The sequence below is a fragment of the Hippocampus comes genome, unplaced genomic scaffold, assembly GCF_001891065.2.
Source record: "Hippocampus comes isolate QL1 unplaced genomic scaffold, H_comes_QL1_v1.1 scaffold86, whole genome shotgun sequence".
NCBI classification, from domain to species: domain Eukaryota; kingdom Metazoa; phylum Chordata; class Actinopteri; order Syngnathiformes; family Syngnathidae; genus Hippocampus; species Hippocampus comes.
Genome location: NW_017805882.1, coordinates 948,812 through 955,640, shown reverse-complemented (window position 1 = coordinate 955,640; position 6,829 = coordinate 948,812). Strand labels below are relative to the sequence as shown.

General features: G+C 41.9%; 1 long non-coding RNA gene across 2 annotated transcripts in view; it reads right to left on the bottom strand.

Moving 5' to 3' along the window:
* LOC109527409 (uncharacterized) overlaps positions 1–4,470 on the bottom strand; it is a 23,843-nt gene extending 19,373 nt beyond the window's left edge. Inside the window, exon 1 of one of the 2 annotated variants that reach the window (XR_002170524.1) lies at positions 3,920–4,470. This is a non-coding gene — a long non-coding RNA (uncharacterized LOC109527409). The remainder of the gene's footprint in view (positions 1–3,919) is intronic. The other variant, XR_002170522.1, reaches the window with a different exon arrangement.
* Positions 4,471–6,829: the final 2,359 nt, after the last annotated feature.

Sequence of the window (6,829 nt, the reverse complement as noted above, 5' to 3'; positions counted from 1 at the left end):
AATTTAAAAAAAAAAAAATAGCATAAGCTCATGCTTGACCATTTCAGGAGCCCCGACCGCCTGCTAGGCAAGCGGTCGAAACCTTGCAGATGGATTTACGCTAACGCTAAGTGTCTCACACACACACACACACACACACACACGCACGCACACGTTCATGCTTCACACTCACTAGCGGTGGCAGGAAGTTGGGCCTTTCCTGTAATAGACACTACAGGATGTGAGGTTAGTGACTCGTCATGTTTCAGTATATCATGAATGAGGGCTTATTTTTAAGCACGAGAATCGTAGTAATCATCATGCACAAGTAATGCTTCAGTCTAAGTCCTACATGTGTTGAATGAAGTGAAAGCAGAGAATAGGGAATGGGGGCTGCTCGAAAATGGCAGAGCAAATTTGCCCTATGATGACCGATAGAATTTGTTTCCTTGAAATAATTTCTGAGCTCACAATATCCAACCAAATAAAGTTTTTGCTTTACCACATGTGCCTGTATAATGTTCATTTACAGAATGTTGCTAACAACCCTGCCAAATAAATGGATGATAATAATAATCTCACAGCATAACAAATGATACTCCTAAAGCCCCATGTTTGACCTGCAAAAAAACGCGTCCACTTAAAGCCTCCCGTCGCTTTTCCATTCCATGACAACAAGGCACTCTAAAGTGGCCACGCCAGTCCAAAGCACAGGTCTGTATACTAACTGTCAAGTCAGACTTTTTTTTTTCACCATTTTTTGCATTTCTCACTGTGATGTGCGTGCACTCAAGCCTGACAACGAAGTGCTCTATGTCGGACACACCAGAGCACTATCAGAAGGAAAGATGCATTTTTGGGGTGCAGGCATAGCGTCACAATTGCACAGCATATCCAAAACAAAAGGACTCAAGTTTTTATATAGGAGAGTGGCAGCTCATGCTGGGGTCCAAGTGCATCACTGGGGCTAGTTTTTAAGCCCCCCCCCCACCCCCATCCCCCAAAAAAACAAAAATCATGAAAACTGATGGGCGGCCCGGTGGTCTAGTGGTTAGCGCGTCGACCTCACAGTGCAGAGGTACCGGGTTCAATTCCAGCTCCGATCTCCCTGTGTGGAGTTTGCATGTTCTCCCCGGGCCTACGTGGGTTTTCTCCGGGTACTCCGGTTTCCTCCCACATTCCCAAAACATGAATGGCAGGCTGATTGAACACTCCAAATTGTCCCTAGGTGTGAGTGTGAGCGCGAATGGTTGTTCGTCTGTTGTTCGCCCTGCGATTGGCTGGCAACCGGTTCAGGGTGTCCCCCGCCTACTGCCCGAAGACAGCTGCGATAGGCTCCAGCACCCCCCGCAACCCTTGTGAGGATAAAGCAGTTTAGAAAATGAATGAATGAATGAAAACTGAAATGGTAAAAAAAAAAATATCTAAAGTTGACCCCTCTATCTCCACAAGCTCGTAGGACATATGGAGTCACTCTTTGCACATTATTTGATAAATTATCTTCAGAGATGAAATATATTTAGAAATAAATCTCTGCATTTATTTTACGGGCCTTCACATGCGTGCACATTTTCAAAGTCCAGAGACGACCATTTTCAGTGTTTACACGAAAATAATACAAATGATAATTGTGTTTTTAGAAAGCAAAGCAATTTTAATGCACACATCAACAAGCAGGTGTGATGAGAGACAAAATACAGAACTGATAGCAGAGCACAACAAAAGATGAAGAGATAGACAAATAACAAAATAAGGCTGATACATGTGGAAAATTTCGAATTCAAGTGATGTTATCTGACGTTATCTGTTTTAGCATTAACAACCTCCGCCTTAATTTTTTTTTTTTTTTTTTTTTGCCACAGGACTCCACCAACCAGCCAACAGGAGGAAAAGAAAAAGTTTAACCGTTTCACTGCCAGACTGAATTGAGTTGGCTGTGGTTGTCTGACTCAAAGCTTTTTGCTTTGCAACTCCATGTATTAGTGGTCACACTACAATGCGAGCTGATGAAAGTGTGACAGGGCCTCTCCCAGTCACGCCTGTCTCGACCACTACCTGACAAATAAAAGCACACAAGGAGGATTTGCCATACTCTTCAACTGATGAGACAAGAGTGATGACTGATTGATTTCAATAATTTCTATAAATAAAAAGTGTACCGTGACCAGAATGTCTGCATTTTCCCCAGAATGGGTTTCAGATCAAAAGATGAATGTGAGACAAAAAGTTTTCAGAATTCCGTGGCATTTACCTCTGTTAAAAAACTCTGAACAGAGCACCCTTTGTTTGAAGCCACCCACTTTTCAAGTGAGCAATAATACTTAACCCGACATTATGAAATGAACTTAATGTGAATAACATTGAATATATGATGGCATAAAGCTTACTTAACAACTTAACACTTGCTTCACAGATGAGCTTGTGTGGTTTGGATCATATCAGATCATTTCTTACGCCATACGTTGACCTTTCCATCACAGTGGTCAAGGTTAATCTCGGTCTCATCAGTCCATCAAACTTGGTTCCAAAACTTTTATGGCTCATCTCTGTACTTCTTTGCAAAACCCAATCTGCCCCTCCGACTCTTTTTGCTGATGAGTGCTTTGCATCTTGTGGTATGGCCTGTATATTTCTTCTCTGGAAGTCCTCTTCGAACAGTAGATTGCGAAACCTTCACCCCCACCCTGTGCAGGTTGGCTGTGCTGTCACTGTTGTTGTTGAGTGTTTCTTCATAGTTTCTCTCACAGTGTTTTTGTCATCAACTGCTGTGGATAACCTTGGGCGACCTGTTGTTTCTTTCCTTTTCAGGACATTCCGTATTGTTGTATTGACTATGGCCAAGATTTGTCCAATAGCTCGGATCAATTTTCACTCAGCTTCAAATGGTTTGCTTTCCTTCCATAGACAGCTCTCTGGTCTTCATGTATACTCAACGGCAGATGCCGTTTTGCATGTTGGCCCATTTGTAACGTTTGTGGGGTGAGCTGTGTAACTGAATAAATGCATTGCCACCATGTAAATTGTGCCTTGGTGCCTCGACCAAACAGATCGTTCTGCTGTTGCTGTTGCGGTGCCCGATTGCCACCTGAACCTGGACACATGCAGAGATGTTATTTTCAGCCATGAGTACAGGTTCCACCCACGCAAGTTGGCAAGCACGGCAGTAAAAACAATGGAGTGGCCTGGCAACAGTCCTGATCGCAACCCAACAAAAACTTGCGGCATAAGCTTTGTGCCGGAGCGACCGACAGAACATCACTAACTTAGTTGACTCCTGGGGGAGGAGTGGAATGCCATCCAACAGCAGCGCGTGACCGTGCAGGCTGGTGACCAGCACGACAAGTAAAAACGTTCGCTTCTACCTCATTCTCCCAGTGCCTTAAGAGAAGAATGAACTATTTGACACTGGCATGGGCGCAACCCATGTCTTCAATCGTCCTCCTCCTTCCGCAAATGCATGTTCCCTGCAAATGGGCCTTTGTTCAAAAGGGAACCAAACAGGCTTTCCAACTGTATAGCATTTATTCAGAGGCATTGTAAGACGTAAGATGCATTGTTAGAAAAAGGACATTTTAATTGAGGAGAGGCCCTAATTTGCAGTGAATGATGCATCCAGTGACTAATCGAGGCACATGGACGGATCACGGCACGTTGACACAATCGATTTAATTTACGACCTACCGAATGAGAACTTACACTGCATTGGCATTGCCTGGGCTACATGTTAGTAATTATATGTGATCACAGCGATAAGGCAGTTCGTTGATTACTCTACATGCCAATCAATGGATTCTCCATCCGGCTACCTGTTTAGAATACCTGTTGGTTTTTATTGTAGTTTTAGGGACAAATGTTAACTATAAAGAATTGTGATTAGTTATACAAAAGTGATGGCATGGATGTGACATGACTGAAGGGGAAATTAGATATGAATCTTTACCTGCTGTACTTCTCTTGCATGTCTCTTGCTGCCATCAAGCTGTTGAAATGATCCGCCTTTGACAACCAACTTGTGTTTGTTAATGGCAGTTCTAAGCAATTTAAAATGTCTTGTTCATGCCTGAACAGGACACTTTGAATCAGTGAGCCTAATGTGGCTCTTACTAACAACCCCACCCTCACTCTATTCATATAAAACACACCTAACAACTTTGCAGATGTTATTAATAAAAGATTAAAATTCAAGGTTGCCACAAGGCATGCGTGGCTTAAGGTTAGAGCAGGTCACAGACAAGCCTCTTGCACAGACTTTGTGTCCTTCAGAAAGAGACACAAACAAAGTTAGAACCCGTTTCCAAAGCTATAAATACATTTTACTCAGCTTTTTCCTCACTTAAAAACATAGAGTAGGTGCACTTCCACTGATTTGCCATTTACATGTTTTAGAGAGCTTCAATTCACACTCTAGATCAGGGGTTATCTCCCTGGTACCCGCAAGGACCATATAAGGAGCCCGCGGGCCTATTCCAAAAAGTTCAATCAGTGATGGGACATTTTAATTTCCTAGGAATTTTATAGAAGTGATCATTTCAAAAATGTGAACACTGACAGTGATTTATGGAAAAAAGTATGTGAGAAATCATTATACCATGAGTAACATCTTCACATATTTGAAAATGATTAATTATAATAACATAACAATATTACGAAAGGTATTTTGAAAAAAAAATCTGTTATTTCAGAAGTGTGCATTAAAACTGGTAGCTCTTTGGACTAATCTGTAGTCAAGAAATAGCTCTCACTTTCAGAAAGACTGGTGATCACTACTCTAGATGCTTTATGACACCACCATTGGACCACTTGACACATCCTCACGTGATAAATTAAAGAATGATTTTTGTTAAAGCTCAAAACGAAACCACGTAGAGCAGTAAAACATAAAATCTAATTGACTCACCTGAAACATTTAACTCTATGCCATGAATACATCCAGTGAGCCGCCCCGCCTACCCGCTCTTCAAAAAAAGAGCAGCTTTAACCAATAGTGCTTTTCCTTACTGAGTGAATGACTAATACAAATAAATCTCAGTTTTTTTTTCCCCAATTGCCATCTATTTATCTATCAGACCATCCATCTATGAACATGGGCCAAACTTGGGACGAAGCAGTTTTGAGTTGGTGAACTGAAAACAATTTAGAGTAATATTTACTTGAAAAAGAAAAAGTTTTTTTTCCACTTGGAAATTCTATTTAAATTTTACAAGGTTTTTGAGTACATTTTCCTTGCATCGTATTCGTTTTTTTTTTTTGTTTTTTTTTTAATCACTCAAGGAATGACCCCACAGCCTTCACGAAGGGAGACAGTCATCTTACCACCTGAGGCAAGCCACTTTGGCCATATGCTAGCAAATAGCTGGTGTCTCCAAAAGAAACCTCAAAAATCATTTGGTTCAAATACCGGTATTCTGTCTGACACTAGCAACTGTACAACGCAACATGGTAGGCGCGGCATAGCTCGCTGGGAAGCTTGGCCGTTTCCCAATCTGAAGGTTCTAGGTTTGTTCCTTACCCATTAAGTGACTTCTTTTTAATAACTACTACAATGCAAATCAAATTTACTCAAAGTGAAAAACGTTCTTTTTCCCCAAATAAATATCACTCCCAATTGTTTTTCAGTGTGAAATGACACTTGTATAAAAAAGTGAATTCCTTAGAGAGCCGTTGGTGAAAGTGAAGACCATAGGCTGGTGTACTCTCAACACTCAAATGAAAGACAACAATGAGATCTAAAGAAATAAGCCTGACTACAGGTGAAAGCTGAGGGGATCGGTTGACTAATTGGGGAGTTCAGTTAGTTCATGTGATGACTAATAACGTAGGCAACTTAATACTGAATTGAGTGATGATAGCCAAACGTGAAAATGGATGAAAACATAAACAATGACATCATTCACCGAGTACTGTAATACAGAAGGCTTCAAGGTAAAATGATCCTACTTCTTGTGACGATTCTCCCACACTCACTAAAGCAGCAATGGCGGCCACTGGTGCTGAATGTTTGTCTCGGTGACAGTGAGAACATCAGAGTGCGCCCACACAGTTTCAACCCCACTCAGACCATTCGCTCTCACCATCAACCACAATGTCATTCCCCTCTATTTGATTTGCGTCTCGTAAATATGTCTCCAGGTGTCCTCATTTGCATGCAAGGACGCACAAAAAAGGGGATACACACAAGCTGATTTTAATGTACTGATGTATGGTAAGGCTTCACATTTACCAGCGTGAATACGCAGCGGGAAACGCGTGTGAGAAAAAGAGACTCGTGAAATGATTTTCTTATGCTGTTTTGTGATCACATCCACTTACTGTACTGGCAACTGCCTGCTGGGAAATCGTGTCGGCACATTTGACCTCAAACATCACAGCTTCTCATTCCACAACTTCAGACTAAAAAAGACAAGTCATTTGTTTGTTTTTTTTTCAAATCGTAAATCTTGTGCAAAATCCGGAAATGGTATTTTAAACTCACCCCTACCGACTTTTGGTACAGAGATTCAATGCAATGCAATCGAGTCCTTCCAATCATGCTTATTTTTGATTGATATTGACAGAGACATGATGGACCCTATTTGGTAGACTGTCGCCGGTGCGCTCGGGGTAAAAAAAGGACGGAAGTTTATTTAAGTGCCAACGCAAGTCGAGTCTAGCGTGTTTGCGGCCGTGTTGCGACCCTCATGGCATTTCAGCTCATGGAGTTGCCTCGCCCCTGACTCATCCGAACAGAAAGTAGTCTGCGTTCAGCATAAAGACGTCATTTTCGTGCCGGGACAATAATATCGATCAGCGTGCTTGTGAATTTGGTAGATGCACTATAGCTCACTGAGCATTCCTGCCGCACCCCCCCCGG